The 20,420-nt window shown below is 42.9% G+C and overlaps 1 protein-coding gene across 3 annotated transcripts in view; it reads left to right on the top strand.

Moving 5' to 3' along the window:
* The window catches only part of FRMD4B (FERM domain containing 4B), a 558,786-nt gene that overhangs the window by 400,091 nt on the left and 138,275 nt on the right, over positions 1-20,420 (top strand). The gene's annotated exons all lie outside the window — the stretch shown is intronic.

The raw sequence follows: 20,420 nt of genomic DNA, 5'->3' as shown, positions 1-20,420 counted from the left end.
CGCTGCACAGCCTCCGGGAGGCCCTGCCCACTGGTTTGGTGACCATAAAGCTTTTGAACTTGAGACACGAGCTTTCTATCTGGAACAACTTGCTGAACAAATACACACTCTGCAGGCCAGCAGTGGGTGGGTTAATGTTTTACTTGTGACTGGCAGAGGCTTGGTTTGTGTTTACTAGACTCTCTCCTTCAGCTGGAATGGGAGGGGGCTCGGGCGTCCTTTGAAACGTTTATAATCCTTGGCTGATCGTGATCGAATGTTTAATTTACAGAGCCAAGCCTCCCTAACAACATTCGGATTTGGCCAGGATCCCCCGTTTAATATGCATGATTCAAACGAGGCCACATTACCATTTACTTAGCTGTAAATTCTTGCAGTGGGGTACTAATGTATGCTGCCAGTAGGAGTCAAAAACTGTACTCAGCCTTTAACTTTTGTTCTCCTTGAGTTGATTAGGTTAGGGTTCCAAATCCTGAGAAGACAAGTCTGCATTTTCAATTAAATCTAAAAGCATTTGAAATGGTATTTGTCACATTTCATCAAAATGGTTCATAGTTGTGAAACCACCTGTCACCTGTTAAGTATATGTCTAAATCAGATATTGGTGGCAGACAAGTTAGTGCCAATTGATTCATAAAGGGCACTGCACTAGGCAATTTTCATCCCCACTTGTTTGTGCTTTCTTGCACCACATTGGCATGACCCTTTTTGTAATGTATCTTTGATTTTCTATGCCTGTATTTGTTTCTTGGTCCTTGATACCATTCCAAGCATCCATGTTTTCTGCAACTCACACCCTTTTCTTAACATTCAGATACAGGATCCTAAATTCACTTTATCCAACTGCATCTCCATGCCCTAATTGTTGTCAAGGATGCTCCTACTTAAACTGTGCCTAATTTGTGTGGTGGAATAGGTCAGAGGGTCAGTAATGCCAAGCACTATAGGGTCGGGGCTACTTTAAGGCCACTGTAAGCTGCCATCACAGTGCCAATCCAAGATGACACCATGTTGAAAAAAAATCCTTGTTACTAAGGGATGTAGAGCGCCCAGATCACAACTCCCGGTTTGCTCGATGATGTGATAAACCTTGCGCCAGAGTTTCAACACTCATCTTGAAGCATGTTCTCTTTGATTTAGACTCTGAATTTAAGAGCCACATACTAATTTGGTACACTTAATTTTTTCTTACCTTAATAATAGTTGCCCTTTATCTTTCGTTCCTTATCAAGCAAAGCACTTTGGGAGATATAAGTGTCTAACACATGGTTTTCTGTTGCCAAGCTTAGGTAGAAGAAACTCTTATGCCTTGAAGATCTATTTTTTTTCCCAATTTGTTTTCGTTAGTTTTCCGCAACATAAGTCTGACACTCCTTGAGTGCATTCTGTGCGGGAACTACAACTAATCCTGCATCATCCTAAACGTCCCATGACTAGAACCCTGCTCTAAGCCTCCTTGTGCCCCCCTATCGTAGGGGCTGTTGATCTGGGTTGCAGACTGGCTGATGGGGAGCGGGAGAGCCGCCAATGGTCCTTGGGACTGCTACCGGCCTCGTGACGTGGGGGAGAGGCCCTGTTGCTGGGCCAAGCACACCGAAGCAGCGGTTGACAGCGTGACCCGTTGCTTGGAAGACTCGAGTTGGAGTCAGTGAAGTGCCAGGGTTACCACCTGCTCACAGGTGGGTCTGGGACTGGGCGATAGGAGGACGCTGCTGACTAGGGGTGATAACCTACCCGCAGGCCGTAACTTGCCAGCGAATCGCGCTAGAGTAGGCAGGCGGGCCCGGAACACCAGGACGTCCAGACATCTGATACCCGTCCTCCTTGCCACAGCGGTCATTAGTGAGTGGAGATGCCAGAGGTGACCAACCGCAACCTAAACTGGCGGTGCTCAGCAGAGGCAGGGGTGGGTCGGGGCCCGTTGCGGCCTGCTCCCAGGAGACGGTTGGGTGAGCCCTACTCCTGCGGACGCGAGTGTGGCAGGGAGGAGGGGTAACCCGGGCCTTGTTCCTTTCTCCTCCCTTATGGAGTGGGCGCCATGAGGCCCCGTGCGACCCGGACACCACATTGGGGCAGAGTCCTTTGATAAGAGGAGCCAGGTTGGTGTGCCAGGGCTGAGGGGCCCACTGGGGGGTGACTGGAGCTCTACATATTTAGGCCTCTTCATCCTGACCCCCTTCTCAGCAGTTTATTGGCAGCACCTTAGCTGGTGGCGGAACTGGAGGTACCTAGCGGAAGCCCCGGTCGAGCAGCGGCCTACTACAGCCACTGCTCCCGCTGGCGGATTGGGACCCGATGCGTGCGGCGGCGGCACAGTTGGTGTGACTTTGCGGCCAAAACAGTGGATAGATCCATTTGGTAGATATGTGGGAGTGAAGGGATTCTGGAGACGTACAGATGTGATATTGCTGAGGGTCTACGCGACCCCTAGACTGCAGGCCCCCAAACTGGAGAAGTTAACGGCTATCTTGCTGGAAGCAGACTCCTCCATACACCTTGTGGGAGGAGATTTTCATGATGTTATGGCCATTGACCGAGACAGATCAGGGACTACAAATACAGTTGTACAAACAAACCCCACTTGCGCACTTCGCAGCCTCACTGGGCCTCTCAGACCTCTGGAGGCATGCACACCCTCTCGACTGACGATACTCTTTCTTCCCTCGGGCCCATAGAGGGTTTTTCCACCATGAATGTGTCTTTGCCCCGGCCGGCGAGGTGGGTACCATACACCAGGCGGATTACTTGGCTCAAGGCCTTTCAGACAATTCCCCATTGTTAGTGAAGCCAGATAGACAACACAGCGCAGAGATGGGCTGGAAACTTAATGGATGGGACTTAAGGGACCAGGAGGACTCCGAGCTTTACTTTAAAGAAAATTCAAACTTGGTCACGTCCAAGGTAGTGCTTTGGGAGGCATACAAGATGGTCTTTCGGGACTGAGCTCAGAACTTGATAGCCCAGAAGAAGAAGAGGACTATAGGCGCCCTGGAATGGCTAGAAGGTCAGTTGCTATACCTTGAGGGGAACCTAGGACCAGACCCGGACACCCCCAGCCATAGGAATCTTGAACTCCTGAGGGGAGAATATCAAACTCTGGCACAGGACGGGGTTAGTGCCCAAATGTTGACTATTTTACATAGGCTTTATGATTGCAGTGAGAAGTCCGGGAAGCTCCTCGCCTGGTTGGGAAAAAAAGGGGGTGGAATCCAGATGGATGCATCGTATAGTTGGACCACAGGGAGAATGTGCAGATTCTGCGATAGCTAAGGCCTTTGCCCACTACTACGAGAATTTTTTATAAAGCCTGTTCATTACAGGAATTAACCCAGCTCGAAACATACCCAGCAGCCATATGTACCCCCATATTGGATGCGTAGGCACGTGCCCTACTTGACGCGGACATAACACTGGTAGAAGTCCAAGAGGCCAGGGCAAAACTCAATTCTGATAAGACCCTGGGGCCCAATGGCATCCCGGCAGAATTTCATAAACACTATATAGGGCTGTTGGGACCATTAATGTGTTTTTGGAGGCTGGTAAACAAGGCACTCTCCTTCCAGACCTCGGGCGGGCAGTTTTAGTGGTATTGCACAAAGACGGCAAGCCTACAGAAAGATGTGACTCATACCGTCCGATCACATTACTTAATACCGAGGTTAAAATCTTGGCCACAATATTGGCCACTAAGCTACTGCAGGTGATCACACCACTGATCCATAAGGCCCAGTACAGCTTCATGCCAGGCAGGTTGACACGCTACAATGTTAGGCGGACACATAACTGGCTAAATAAGATTAAAAACCGTCCAGACCCACATATCTTTTTAGTGCTTGATGCATAAAAGGTGTTTGACACAGTCCACTGGCCCTTCCTTGAACAAACCTTTGTCAAGTTCAGGCTTGGCCCCCATTACAGGGGATGAGTAAAATTATGATATCAGGCCCCAGTAGAGACAATCAGAGTGAACAGAGTGCTGCCCACTGCATTCTCAATTGGTAGAGGCATGAGGCAGGGCTGCCCTCTATCCCTCTTCCTGCTTGCCCGCACCATAGAATCGCTGGCATGTGCAATCCGCAGCCATCCAGGGATCCACAGCTTCCCTGTCATGGGAGCAGCTACCCCAGAAGAAAAAAGTATGCTTTACACGGATGACATTCTTCTTTACATCACAGACCAGTCCGAGTCCCGCTCTTTGATTTGCCACCTGTTCGAGGATTATTAGAGCTATTCTGGTTACAGGATTAATTGGGACAAATCTGTGCTCCACCGCCCACAAATTGGGACAGGGATACCTCCGATGCCCCATTGCTTAACACACACAATATGGGGATTTAAGTATGTAGGCATATTCATGATGCTGGGTAGGGAATTCCCCCTCACAATCATGAGAAGGGCCGCCATGTTCAAAATGATCTCGTTACCCAAACTGTTATATATGTTGCAGAATACGTACTACCAGATTCCCCCAGAGATCTTTGCTAATATTGAGGGCTACATGCTAACCCTGTTATGGATTGGCCAACACTCCACCCAACGTAATCAGTATAATGGTGAACTTGCCCTGCCCGACCCCATAGCCTGCAATTGGTCAGCCCACCTCATCAACATTAATGATTGGCTATTCATCCCCCTAGAGCATTCGACTTTTCGACTGCAATCGGCATAATGGGGTGAACGATCCTGCCTACACTTTTTATGTGGCGGCGGAGGGACTCGACAACTCCTTCCGGGCACCTAGATTACATTTGCGACCTGGGATAGAGCCATAAAAGCCATTGGCTGGCATGGCAGGCCAACGAGGGAAACACAATTTAGGGAGGCTCACTGTCTTCTAGAGATACGAAAATTGCAAGGATTTGAGGCCTAGGATAGGATCGGTATCTCCAAGGTAGGAGGCCTCATTGAGGTAGGTTATATTATGCCATTCTCATCCATTCAACTTTAAATATAGGATGAACGCAACTCAATTTCTCAAATGTGCACAAATAAGACACACATGGCAAGCAGAGGGGGGTCCCTGGTGAAGGTATCCCAGAATATGCCCCACTAGAGGGGAGGCTGCTGACCAAAGAGCTTGGGAAGGGCGCGATATCCCTTGCATACAAATCCTCAAAGATAATATGACAGACCATACACAGGCTGCGGGAGAGCTGGGTGACAGGGGTGGGTGATATGGAGGACATTTACTGGGAGGCAGCGTTGATGCAGCCGAAGGAGGTAGCAATCAAATCACTGCTACGACTGGTCCAATATATAATACTTCACAGAGCATACTATGACAGGCATCTACTGCATGCCATAGGAAGGTTGTAATCCTCAAACTGCCTGAGGTGTTAGGGAGAGGACAGCTCCTTCTTCCACATGATCTGGAGCTATCCCCCACATACAAGATTACTGGGTAGCCATTGTTGGAGAGCTGGGTGAGGTGCTTGGGATTTCGATCCCGATGGACCCTAAATTTCTCCTTCTGGGAATCCCAAATGATATTGACTTGCCACAGGCCCAGGTCCAGTTCTGTGGCCTTGCTCAGATCGTGGCCAAAAGGGACATAGCCCGATACTGGGGGGCCCGGGACTGTTAGACTATGCAGGAATGGCGAAGGGGCATGGATAGGTATATGGTGGTGGAAAAAGGAACATATGCTAGTAGGGGCTGCCCCCGAAAATTCCATAAGGTGTGGGGCGTAAATGGGTACAGTACTATTCTTTAGACTTTTTGGACAACATTGGGAGCCAAAGCCAGGGTGTGTCCTGAAGAACATGAGTGTGATGTGGCCTAGTGTAAAGGTCTGAATAACGTGGTGCTTGCCTTTGATGTTACATTGATCCAAGGTGATAGGTGTCGGGGGTGGCATGGGGTATTGGGTTGTTTATGGTTATTGTCAACACTAAGTGCCCATTGGAGTTTGACGCCAGACCAACAGCATGGTGTCAGTACTTGTTATTATTGAAATGTGCTGTACTGTTTTTCTGCCCAACATATAAGGTAATAAGACATCGCTGGCTATGACAGTTATGTAGGAACCTTGGAACTTCCCATTGCTCACAGGCCTATAGGCCTATAGGATCCTAAAATATAATAGCAGTATGCCAATTGTTTTTTCAGTGTCCTGTTATCTGTTTTCAATGTGGTGTGTACGCCGAGCAGTTTTAAAGAAAGAGCAAGTCCAAACTACCCACCCTATGTCTCCCTCATGACTCGGGACTCTGTTTCTTAACTCCGTCTTTTAACTTATGAACTTGCATTACATGTCTGAGATACTCGGAGCCTTTTTAAGATATTTACTATACCTTTTAATCTTTTTAATGATCAAACCTTTTAACGTGTACGCATAATTTTTATACTGAAATAGCTGTATCGATTGTACTGTATTTTTATATGTTTTATCTGTGCTTTTATGGCCTATCAGGTTGAAATAAAGTATCTCTTGACTTGAAATGTTCTGACAATGTAAAAGAAAAAATAATACAAATATGTCAAAAAAATATTTTGACAGCCTCATTGTACAGCGAAACATCCAAGTAATTCCAACTGTAACAAAACTCTGCATACATTACCGCTGTGCCCCAACTCTGCCCCTCACATCTAGACATCAATGCTATTCTTCATATATGACTTGGAGATTTTTATCCTCAAAGGGTCATGGCTCTTTCTGTCTCTGTGCTCCTGTTTAGGTGGTGGCACAGTGTTTGTAAAAATGATCATAGTTGCAGCAGTAGTGTGCATCCCAGTTGCATGCACGCTCTTGTTTTTTTTTTTTTGTAAATCTATTTTTTATTGTTTTAAACAAGAACATTCCTTGGCATTTGACACAATAGGTAAGCAGAGAGTTGTAAACATATGTGGGGGGTCATCCCGCATCAGGATCAATAACCACTACTTCATGACATGCATTCAGACTAATTTGTGGTCACTGTCCACAGCGGAGCCAGCTACAGTCTCTTTGACAGTCCCGGTGCAGTCACATCGGAAGTAACGGTAGTAGCCGTACCTCAGCTAGGCTCCGTGTCTGTGCGCGGGTGCCTCCCGCCCCATTCAGGTAGTGAAGAACAAGCAAAATACCCTCAAGTCCCAAAGATTATACATAACAAAACCTTAACAATGGCAGCATAGACTGTACATACAGGCTCAATACCCCCCCAGCTGTCAGTAACCCCCCGCCCCTCCACACCCCCCCGAAGATCCCCCATGTGTGTGCCTCGGCTGTGAACGTCGCTATGCAAGTGTGGGTGTCGCGGCGCTAAGGGAGAAAGCAGGCAGGGTCCTATCATCTCGACAGAGGGGCATCCCCCGATCCACCCCCGCCCACGCCAGCTCCGTCAGCCACCTCCTGTGACCCCGCGCAACCCTCCGCGCCTAGGCGTCTGAGCTTCCCCAACAGCTGCCTCCAGCGATCTGCCATGGGTTCCCTCCGCAGGCCCAGTGTTTCCTCCCTCGGGATGGCGGTCCCCTCTGCCCCAGCCCATGCCTGAAATGAGGCACTCCAAGCCTGCACGCGCGGCGGTTCATGTGCTTTCCACCGCTTTGTAATGAGGCGTGCCGCTACCACTAGCCCCAGGTCTAGGAATCGAGACGTCACCTTATCCTTACGCGATCGTGTAAAGTGGTGCAATATGTGTTCGGGCCAGTCGAATGGGATGTTGCGGCCCACACTTTCTAGCAGCAGCCCACTGACCGATCTCCAGTAGACGCCCAACCGTGAGCAGCTCCACAACATATGCAGGAAACCCGCCCCCGGCTCACTACATCTATGGCACACTGCGTCAGTACGGTGAAAATACCGTTTAATTAACTCCGGCGTGAGGTAAGCTCTGCATGCACGCTCTTGTTGCATGTTCTGAATACCTGCACTGGCTGCGAAGCTGCACCAGAACAGAGTCTAAACCTCTGATGGAATTGAAGCTGGTAGAGAACATCTAGTGAGAGTCTTGTTTCTATACACTTGTTTGGAGATCAAAGTATTGTCAAGTGCTCCCACTTGAAAAGATTTTCTAGAAAGAGTTTGGGTACTTTGTTGGATAAACAACTTTGTGGGCTTGTGAGACATATTGTACAGTTTAACTATTTTATGCTTCGTGTATCACTGCAAAGTTTCCCCTTTCTATGATCCCAATTCCTTCCCCTTCCACCTCCTTCATCCAACCCTCGGTTCCACTCCACTCTCCATTAGTGTTGTTGCTCTCTTTAAATTCAAGTTTCTATGTGGATGTGCTTGGAGTCACAGTTGATAGAGCGAGAAATTAAGCTTTGAAAATCCAATTAAAAAAACTTTGCCAGTAGTGAAGTGGCACAGTAGTGTGCCTGATTTTTTTGAGTGTGTTTAGTACATACCAGGGACATAAGTGTCGGAGTGCTTTAAAAAAGCAGCTACACTTGACCAGAGATATGAAGGAAAATACAAAAGAGCAGAGATAAAACACACACAATAGTATGCATATCAAAAAGCACAATAGTCCAAAAATATAACCACTTAGGTGTGTGAACAGCATCTTGTTGAGACAAATGTCAGGGAAAAAGCGAAAAATGCATGAATAAGCGAAAAATGTCAAATGCGCATTGAGTGAAATATCAGACACTCTCAAGTAATATGCACAACTTTGTACTTGATCGCCCAAGAAGAGGATAATTTAATAAGATCAATATAAATACCCACCAGTGAAATAATTATAACAACCACAGAAAAAGTCCAGAGAACGAGGGATTAAAGGAAGGATGAGCCAAAGTTTGTGATCGAAAAGTAAGTGTTTCAGCTTTTTTTTTTTAAGTAAGGGGCAGAGGAGGTGGTGTACATAGCAGGCAGATGGGGGTTCTAGACTTTGGGTGTACTGCCACGCATTTCTTATTTAAGATTTCAAAATATGAATTTCTAGAAAAGCGATATCTAAACTCTAAAGTACGTGAGAGCTGCATGAGAACACTGCATTGAAGAATAGAGAAAATAGGAGAAAACTAGCTGGTGTGCTCAAGGCAGTGTACAAAGATATGTGGCTCACGATGAGAATGATGCAATCCCCTGGCTCGTTGCTTTTGTCACCTGGCTGTGTTTCTTTCTGACTTCTTTCAGAGCTTAAACACCCTGTCAGGAGCACTATGGGTTAGTGCAACCAGCAAATATTAAGGACAGAATTCCCATAGTAGCTTAAAGTATTCTCACTTTGGTGCAGGGACCTCTCAAACCTTTTGGAGTATTAACCAAAGAGAGTCAATGCATGGTTCAATATTCAGGACACCCCAGAACTCTTCTGTGTTATAGTTTCAGTTTGTTGTACTGATGTACAAACAGTCAAGTTCAAAGTTCAAAAGACCTTTATTCGAATTTCATAAAATCCATAAAAGTACAACAATAAGAACAATTCATTTTCACAATAAATCAAAATACAATTTCAAAATTATTAAAAACCAATACAGCTCTCATCAATCAATTTTCAGGGGTTTTCCATCATTTTACGTGCGCGTATTATCAGTCTCAAAAAAGTGCTAGTGCGAAAAATTAATTCATCTGTATCCAGGGAAAATAGCATTGAGCAAGACTCCCCCAGAGAGAGGGGTCTTTGTTTTCTAAGATAAGGGGTTAGAAACCAATTAATATATTTTAAGTAAAATTTGCAGAAGAATAGGAAGTGCAGATCGTTCTGTGTGCTAATGCCATCGCACGGACATGGGTTATATTGTGTTGTGTGGTGATAACCCAGGGGAAAGCCCAATAGAAATTTCACAGAGCCTGCCCTAAGACGAAATAGCAAAGATCTTTCCCAGTTGGACATGGGGAGGGTAAGGTAGGGTGGAAGTGGTTGCCTACACAGATCATTCCCTATGTATGTAACAACAGTGGGTTTAAATAATTCCCTTCCCATTCTTTCTGAATTAAAAAGTGCATATAGTGCTTGTTTGACCTCAACCTTGTCTTTAAGCTCAATTCTGGATGGGTCGGAGAAAAGATCGCCTCTGTCCATGGCACGCAATGTTTTTAAAACTCCCGCAAGCCAAGGGATTGATAAGCCGCGGTCACATTTGAGGCAGTCTTATATAATGTCTTGTGTTAAAGTTGCTGAATTGTTCCTCCAGATCCTAATCCAGAATAGAGCTGGTCTAGTTCTGATAAAGTCGCAAACATAGGGGAGGATTAGTTCTTTATGACAAATAAATTCAGAGGATGAGATTGGGGCGCCCAATATTTTCCTACAAAAACGACTTTCTTCACGCTGAATTCTGGGACTTTTCCCCAATCCCCAGACCTCAGCCCCATATGTGGCTACGGGAATGCACTGTGATCTAAAAAAAATTAAAATAGCTCTGGTGGCGCCTATTTTCTTTGGGCGTGAAAGACTCAATATAGAATTGGTGGCTTTCGAGAACTTGCCCATGGCGTGGGCAGAATGCCCATTCCATGAGCCGTTCGCAGCGAAAACCAACACTAGATATGGAAATGAGGTTACAGATTCTTATTTATCTGACCCTATATGTATAGTATTGAGCTTTCGTTTCCCAGGCCCACATGACATAATACATTTTTTTTTTTTATTTACACGCAGATCTAGGGCCTCCATGTGTTGAACAAAGGTTTCAACAAGCAAACGGAGGGCATTTGGAGTGCGGCTCATAAGGACCGCATCGTCTGCGTATAATAAAACTGGCAATGGGTGCCCCTGGATAATTGGGACGTCTCTAGTCACTTGTTTCAGTGCTTTAGCTAGGCCGTTGATGTAGATAATAAACAGCAGGGGTGCTAAAACGCACCCCTGTCTGACCCCCCTGCCTATTTTTATGGCTCCGGATACTTCTCCACCCATCCCGATCCTGACTTGTGCCTTAAGGTCAGTGTGAAGATAAGCCAGGAAGTTTACAAGGGCCTCATCCAGTCCATAATTAAGAAGCATGGCCCACAATTTGAATCTATTAACTAAATCAAAAGCGGATGAAAGATCCATGAATGCAAGGTAAATAGGGGACGATCGAGCAACGTTATACTTATCAATTATCAACTTTAGGTTCAAACATTGCTCCACCGTGCCCACCTTGCTCCTGAATCCCATCTGGCATGGGTCCAATAGATCTGTGTCTTCAGTCCACTCTACTACCCTGTTATAGATAACAGGGTGGTAGAGTGTACAAACAGTCATTGTGAAGAGAAATGCATTTGTTTAGGAATTGTGGCCTTGGAATGACGTTTGCCCAGGCTCCTGTTGGCATTGTTTTTGGTTGGTAATCAGTTTGAATTCCTAGTGACACTGGAAATGTTGCGCTACAGAGACACTTGTGTATTGCTGGATCAAACTTCCTTCGGTTTTCAGAGAGCTTTAGCTTAGCTTCATTGATATTGTATAGCTCCTCTCTGAAGGTCAACTTAGAAATAAACAGAAGATTGATTTCAGTAGGCGGAATAAACTGCCACCTTTTAATTGGTCTTCTGGGACAATTATGTTGAGGTGTTGAAAGACTGTAAGTATATGGTGCTAACTTTCTCTAATAAGCTTTTATAAAAACCTCAGGCGAAGTGAACAGTGACAATTGTTATTAAAATGGAAACAACTGGAGTCCCCTCCATTCTATAATAGGTGCATTGAATACTACTATCTTGAAATCTGGTCATCTTTGTAAAATACCGTCTTCATTTTAAAGTACTGAACAAATTGCTCCTTCTGACCTATCTGTATTGGCCAAAAACTGTAGGTAAAACAGAAAATAGCTGCGGAGAGTATAGCAGATACCTCCATACGAGCCCTTTAGTGAGAAAGAAGGAGGGTTGATTTTAAATTTTAGGCTAGCACACAAATTCACAGGACATAAGTGTGTGTCATGAATGTTCAGGGGAGAACTTATGTACAGTTGTAATACAAGAAGCTAGGCTGTGGTCCAAGCATAAACACACTTTTATGTTGCATACAAAATGGCTGCTGACCTCTGGATTGCTGAAAATAACATTGATAGTGTGGGACATAAAGGCAAGTTTTGATCATGCTTCACAGCACTGTATCAAGATATTGATAGGGGTTTCTACTTTACCTAGTATGAGTCCAACTCAGTTATTTGCTTAGTTAGATCCTTCTACCTAGATTTCACACTTATCTTTTTTTCCAGTCTCGCTGTAGAAGAAGATATACTTTAAGAAAAATGCATATGAACTGTCTATGCTTGTGGAATCCAAGCTCTATTTCATGTATTATATCTGTACCATATTCGAACCCCCTTGAGAGTGAAGATGCCACCTTCCTTTTGAGTAAAAAACAAAATGCTATTTTTAGATACATTTTAGAAATCATTATATATGTGATAAAGTATCCGCTACTGTAAACTCTAAGGCTATTATTAGTCAAAGATAAATTCTGTGACAATAGAGAGGAATGAGGCCAAAGACAATGGTTCCTTTATGTGGTCACATAACTTCCAAGTGACTTCCAATATCCTTTTAAGAAATTGAAGGAGGTAATTTAGTTTACACAGACCACTGCTACCCACAATTCTCCTTTAAATAATGTATTCTTTGATTCTTATGCAGGGATGTGGAATACATTTGAAGTCTGTGCTTTAGATTAGAATGTTTGGGAGCCTGCAGAGGCATTCCTGCTTTCTTACAAAGTATTCCAGTAGTGCAATAAATAAGTTTACTAACACAAATGTCTCTATTAGTTAATGAAAATGGTTCAAAATAAAGCGAGGCGCTTTTTAGGACTTTATTCCTTTAAGCAACAGTTATTTTTCTGCTTGGTTACCTACCTTTCACATTGTCTGCTGACTGACAAAAGGCATCGTGACTTCACGACTGCACTGTAATAAATTATTATAAAAGAGTCGCTTTTTAATTTTCACTTTACAGATGAGCAGTGTGGTCACAACAGCCTTTGATGGAATCATAGACAGAGTTATTGCAGGCATTCATGTCCTATACTCTATTACTGATATGTGCTTGTGTTTTATTTGAATATTTTTCCATGATGCAGGGTTTTATAATACAATAGTACAATGCGTTTTATGATTGTTTTGTAATGTCGGTAAACAACTTGTAAGTTCATTATTTGTGATGGGCCAACACCAAAAAACAAGTAGCCTTGACACTGACTGAATTATAACCACATGTAAATGATGCACCCTAGTTGTGTGATTTCAACAAATCTTTCTGGATCTTTGTCGAGTATGTGACATTTCATTGTTTCATTTCACAGTGGTGTTGTTGCTTCACACTTAAACCTTATGAAACTGGTAGCTGGCGCTCCTAAGTCTGCAGCTCAGGCGCTGCACTAAAACAAACTATTAAACGTGCCACTCTTAATGGCGTAAAAGCCTCGTATACATTTTACACAACATAACTTCTGTGAATGAAGCTCGACCCGACTCCCTCTTTGTCAACCTATCACCAGAGGATCATTTTCCATTTTCTTGAAATAGCTGACACGCCGGATTCTGCGCCCCGCCTGAGGCCCGCTAAGATAACAACTGACTGGTGTAACATAACACAGACAGCTAATGAATTCCTGTTGGTTGACAGACAGGCCAGAAGCCATAGTTTATCATTACTGGGGCGGGAAGCCCAATTTGTGAAAGGAAAGAGTTTGTGTGAGAGGTACCCATTAGACTGCAGCGGTTGCATAATTGCAAATCCAGCAGATTCCGAGCTGAATGCAGCAAGGGAGCAAGTCCTGGCTTCTATTGTGTTCCAAAGTAACGCAACCACAACACCCTGCTTCTGACTGCGGTGTGATAACATCACCATCTTTTATGCAAACAAACCTTTTTCTTGTGTCCAGTCCTCATTGGTTCTGTAATATCACTGATTGCTGATTCGAAGTTGTAGCCCGTATGCTGGTATTGTCAGTGTAGAGTTAGTTTTGTTCTTACAGGGAACATGCAATAACTGTTCTGCATTACCAAAAACCTTGTATTGTAGCATATGCATAAGTCCATAGGCATAGGACTCTAAAAGGGTTCTCCTGAGCAGCACGGTATTGGCGACATGCTAATTTCATATCCTAAATTACAGTTTCCATGCAGTATCACCCATCATAACCATGCCCCTGCGAATTGAGTACTCAGACTGCAACATGCTATATGTCGAATTACTGCACGTGTGTTTGTGTGTTGCCCCCATTATCAGGCCATTCAGGCCTGAATTTCACTTTTTTTTGGCACGTGGAACTGTGCTCGGGTTTTACTGCGTCCGGATGTAATAACATGTAGCCACTTGTAATGCTTTCTCGTTTCGAAATAGTTCACACCCGAAACCGGGTTATCTTTTCACTTGTTATCAACCCCTAGACATTTTACTGTTCGTTAAGGTCAGAACACATATATTTTGTTTTATTTCAGTTGTATTTGTAAACATTGCCTTCTTTTACCCATGCCAATGCTAAAGGAAGTAGACGTTCCAAAACTCTTTGAGGTAAAATTAATAAATTGGAATATTCTCAGTGTCTGCAATGACCACTGAGTAATATATAGACACTAAAGAGATGGTAGTTAAGAAGCACTGGAAGCGGTCACGTACGAGCTTTATAGATTATATATTCTACTAAGGATCATTGATCCCACAGCCTTCCCTGTCCAGTGTTCATATTGGTCTCTTTTGGCATTAAAAATTGTTTTTTCTCACTCTTTTCAAGCTGCATGAGGTTATCTAAGTTTGGGTGTCACTGCATTAAACAATTCTCTTACTCTTCTCTCATGCAAACAAAAAAGCAGCAGTACACCAATAGGCTCTCACTCTTAAATACCTATTGACAATGAAGGCAAGCCGAGCAGGCTGCTTAAAGAGCAAAACAACCATATGCATCTCCAGAAGCAAATTATATAATTGTTTTAAAATAATTCTCAATATAGTTGATGATTTTGCCTCCTACGGAGTCCATTTTTGTTATCAATTCAAGATGAAAGCTAATGACCCTCATCAAGCTGTTGCTCACTCAGGGTTGGTGTTATCTGTTTGGGTGCATGCCTCTTTGCTTGTACCATTGGAAACCCTGCTCACAGACTCTCTTGTTGTGGTAGTCTATGAATTCATCCATTACTGATGTCCTTCACTTCTTCCTGAGTTTGTGCAGTGGTGCTTAAATACATTTGGTAGGAATAGGGACCATGTGCTGTGAGAGCGGTGCACTCTGTGAGGATAAATCGTACATACGGCAAGATGGGGCATCGTTGCTCTAAGCCTGTGACCATTTTGGCTCCTTGTTCTTGGAGCAGCCTCTGGGGCCGTTAATCACAGATTGATTCAAGTTTGGCTGCCTGGTCTGTGACTTCCTCATTAAATCCTCGTTCCTATTTGTTATTCCTCCCTCGCTCTAGTGTTGCAGGCCCAGTGCAATACCATTTCTACAAAGATGCTTCATGTTCTTATTGACTAGTGGGAACTAATGTTTGGTCATTTCTAGTATTACGAATTTGCCATAAAGACTTGGCCCCTAGAGCCAATTATTTGTACTCATTTTGGCCTTTGAAGGAAGCAATGAAGGGTCGATTCAGCAAACTACATGCCAAAGGCAGAAATCTGCTGCATCCTGCGCCCAGAGGAGTCTTTCAAGACTGCTCCTTCGGGTTTTGAGGACAGGGAGTGAGCCTGCCCAGTTTAAAGAGGTGCTCTCCTGGCTGGCAGAGACAAAGCAGAGAGCAGTTGTCCATACTGAAACTGTCTATAGTGAAGCCAGAACGGATGATGATTCGAGAAGAAAGTCTGCCTGGCATCAAGTGGCTCTGCAGGACAGGTGCCAACATCTTTGGAATACACTATGATTACTCGCCACTCCGAGTTACTCTTTACACTCATACCTTACTCAGAGTCTTTTCTAGTCCCCCGAACTTCGTCCAGTAATCTCTTGTTACTGTCACCAGAGGGCCTGTTAAACCGAACACCCGATGGAATAGACACCTCTGCTAATGGTTTCTGATCCTTTTGTACTTTTGGGTGGTGTTTCTTTTTTAATTGACTTGGGCACCACAGTAAAGGGTGAAACCAACTAAGCAGCTTTGATTGAACCCCAGACTATAGAAAGGCTATGAAAAAAGGCAGAGTGGTCTTACCCCTTTGGAACTTTGCACCTGAACTGTATTTACTGAAATGTGTTAGCAAAAAGCCTAGTGAATATGATAATATGACCTTTAGGTTGGTGAGTCTTTGCTATCTCTGCATAGAAAGTATAATCTAATTTTAAATGAAGTATAGTCCCAAACCTCATAAATGCTAGTATAACATTTTTAGTATTATTTCTGCTCCAAAAGTTGAATTGTAGGAGTATCATTATAATGGCAATTGTGCTGAGGAGCAGTCCCCTGCAATTTGCTGTCTTTATAGTGTCAATTATAATTTTGTTTTGCTCACCTCAAAGCACCTTGGTATTTCGGAGAGAGTTACAGTGGTTCCGACGTATGTCTTTCTCACAGGTTACTTTTTACCATGTCCTAATCTCTGCACTATCCTCGGGATCAATTATTCAGGGGTGAAGCAGCGAATAAGGGTGCCATGATGCAATACAGTTTTCATTGTGGTAGCTTTTGTGTGTTCAGTACTAGTGTTGAAGTTTTCCATGTTGAGCTGTCCTTTGCATTTACTTGACTGACTTGATGCAACACACATGTGACTGTGACAAGCATGTGTGCTTTGTTGCCTCTCATTGCCTCTCACAGCCTACAGCCATCAGTCCCACAGCCATGTTACATCTTTGGTATATACTGCCTAGTGCAGAAAACGTTCTAGCACTTGGCTGGTATATTGGTTGCCATGTTTCTTGTTTTATTAAATGGACCAGGCAAGTTCATTCAGTCTGAAGGTTAACGTTCAAAGATTTTTGATTGTGTTCACATGAAGGTAAGGGCGGTATGTTGGCATTAAAATGTAGGTAAGTAGATTTTTGGGGCCAGGAAGAGATCGCCAGGCTTACCAACAGTTATATGATTTTATGGTATGTACTTCAAGTAAAAGGATGTTGAAGATTGACACTACTCAAATAATGCCTGTGAAATGGCATCTGCATGTGTAGGAGAGAATTGCTTCTGATATATTTGGTCCTTTTTCAAATTTACCTCATTGTTTACATTTTTCTATAGTTTTTGGTCGATGAATACTCTAAATGAGCAGGAGTCGGATTTGGTGAAGAAATCATGAGTGTTGTAATAGATTTCTTTACGAGGACATTTTTAGAAGTACTAGTGACTAATAAAAGGGGGCCACCTATCTCCGACTGAGTTGAAAGAACTTTTGCAAGAGCACAATGTTGGACTTATTGCGTCAGCTTTATATGACCCACAGTACAATATCCAGTGCTTTAGTAGAGTTCTATAGGATTACATCCAGTGTATTGCATCATGTGGATATCAGTGGCAAGACTTTGTAAAAAGAAAATTGTGATCTTTTGGGATTCTACAACACTGTAAAGGAGTAAGTATTTAGAGCTGGGACTCAGGTTTCAAGTATGTTTCAGTGGTGCTTGTAGACAATGTGACAGAGGAATTAGAAACACAGGAACTTAAGATCTAGAACCAAGGGAGCGTGGAAATCAAACAGCAGACCTCAAAATTGTATTATGACAGCAAGAAGAAAGGCCAGGAATGGTTGTTCTGTATTTGGCAAAGTGATTGAAGTTGTGAAAGTGAAAAGTTAAAATGTGTTCACTCAAAGTACTATAACCTGGGATGTTAAATATATTTTCAAATAAATGTTAGCGAGGTGGGTACCAAAGGATTAAAGAAGAATCTTGCTTGGACGATAATTCTGGGTCTAGTATGGCTGAAAATGGCAACACTGGGGAAGAAGAGCATGAGCTTGATCTGAAGTGGAAAGATAGCAGCAACTTGGATTGGGCATGAGTAATGGGAATTTAGTATATCGGGTCTTCAAAGTATGGTTGTGTTGCTTGTAGGACAGAACATTTGGGCAGGGTTAGGAATCCCTCTTGGAAATTGCTTGAGTAATTACTTTATGTATATTAGCGTCCATTGCTACATATTCATGCCTGCTTGAATATGTTCACATATTTCATTATTTCTTTCCTTTAAGGGAAAAGATGTGTTAAATTAATTAGTATCTTTCTGTTATGTTATTTATATGCTTTATTTCCTGAACCTTAATTCCGCCTGTAGAATGTAGTCTACTGCTTGGCTCTCGTGATGCTATGGTTAGAATTTTGGAAGTAACCTTTAGTTCTGTAGTTCAGCTGAGGAGCTGTGTACTTTTAGTTCCAATTAAAATGTTGTATTACTTAACTAAAGGTGCCTCATTTCAGCCAGTACTAAAATAATTGCCTTCTACACGCATCTAAGTGACACACCCCCATGTGTGCATTTGGCATAATTGTGGCATCCAAGCCATGACACCCACTGTGCAGAAAATCTACCAGTCAGACATACCATAGTCATAGAAATACAATGTTTGGCGAAGTTGTTGTTCCTACTTGTAGAGACACACGCAGTTTACATACATGATGAGCATGCACTTGCAGGGAATCCTGATTCAAGTGAAGAGATTGCATTTAATTCTTTTTTGCATTTCATTTGGTTGCATCGTTTTTATTCCTTCCTTTATTCCAACCTCAGAGCTGATTACTTTTTTCATGTACAGCGTGGCTTCCTTTCCTGCTATTTTAGCCCACTGTCTTTATCTGGAAAAGTGTGGTGGAAAATGTAAAAATAGTATGTAGCTCAGCCTCAGACTGGCCTCTGTTCTGTTTAAGATTATGCAGTGTGTTTACTTTGAATCACTGTGTGTTTTGTCCTCCAAACACCAAATCCTTCAGAGCCCTTGTAAGTTTCTGTACACATTATCTAAAGCAAGCGCCATCCTTTTTAAACAAGGCAAAAAACATTGATACGTCTAGTGTCAAAATGAGTAAGGGTCCAGCTGTAAACATCATCTGTATGTAACACCTTTGAAAATATTGAAGCGACTGAGAACTACATGTAAAATGGATTAACTCCTATTCCATGCTGTAGTGAACTCTCAGTCCTCACTATATGAGCATTCCGAATAGAAGTGAAATGATACTTTTCTGCTTGGTCACAAAAGTAGTGCTCTGCTTATAGTTCAAAAGAGGAAAATTCAAAGTGGGTCAGCTCTTTCTTGTCTAAGGGCCAGCTACATAAACTTGAGAACTGTAATAAGGGCCTTTAAAAAGTCTAGAATCATATCTCTGAGACACACCAGGGACCTTTCACTTGAGATTATCCTGGTTAGTCTGCTGCCTGGGAGATTGACACCGCATTCTGATGTGGACCATAAAAACGGAATTGTGTCAGAAGTAACATTTTTGTTTACCGAATTCCCATTTGACTATTTGACAGTCGTTAATCTTGTTTTCGAACAAGGTTAAAATTACAGTTTGCAGAATTGCAAATCAAGCAGCTGTGCAATACCAAATTGCTGCATTTTGATTGGCTCCTAGCTGGTTGATAACTCAGGAGATTCATAGTAAGAAGCTGAGACAAGCCTCATTTTAGTTTCAACCCACATATCACTGCCTCCTGTTTTCATAGTAGCTGTCTGCAAGGATCATAGAGTTGTAATGAAGAACTAGAGCGCTGACCCAGTGCACATAATGTGCCACAACAAGAAGAAATACTGCTAGATAAGACAGCATTAAAATTATTCACTTTATAAGGCCGCAGGCATAATGAGTAGATGTAAACGGTTTATTTCTGTGCTTCTACAAGTTGTGGAGTTAAACGACGGCCAAAACATTCTCTATGTTTTTTCACTGTTTCGTCTTATACAGATAAAGTATTCCCAGCAAGTGGAAATTGTTTTAAATTATGCACTAAACTGCTGTTTTCACAGTTTAAAACAGTTTCTTCATTCTTCAGAGAAGCATATATGGTAGTATGTTCTGTGTTAGGAAAATGATTACTTATTTTGTGTTTTATTTCACAGCAGTTTCCTTTAGTCATCTAAAGTACTGTAATTGGGAAAGTTGTATTATTTACGCTTAAAAAGTCACGCACTTAAAATCAGAAACATCCTTATTTGTTAACAACCAAGTACTATTGTGTAAGATACAAAACCGTATCAAAGCAAAATAACATTTAAGTAGTTATTGTTTGTAACTGCAACAGGTACTGTACTGTATACTGTGATAAGAATTCCCCAGCACACGTGAAATTAAGGCAACAACAATTTCAGATGTTATTCACATGTAATTAAGAGCACACAGTGGATTAAGATTATTTCTGTTCGACGGCTTCAAAAATAGTTTTTATGAATCAAATATTCAAAATTACTATGAACACATTTAAAAATTGGCATTTCTTTTCAAATAAATACATCTGAATGTATGACTTTTAAACAACTCCATTCAAGTTAATAACAATTACATTTTAAAATATTAACAATCTCTGTCAAAAAGTGTTAAAACTGAGCTCCAGCGCGTATCACAAATAATTCACCTATTCTGTAAGCCAAAAAAATAGGTCTCATCCCTTCTCTTGCTATCTGTGTAGTATAC

The sequence above is a fragment of the Triturus cristatus genome, chromosome 9, assembly GCF_964204655.1.
Source record: "Triturus cristatus chromosome 9, aTriCri1.1, whole genome shotgun sequence".
In the NCBI taxonomy this organism is placed as follows: Eukaryota; Metazoa; Chordata; class Amphibia; order Caudata; family Salamandridae; genus Triturus; species Triturus cristatus.
This window is presented reverse-complemented; position numbering and strand designations above follow the sequence as displayed.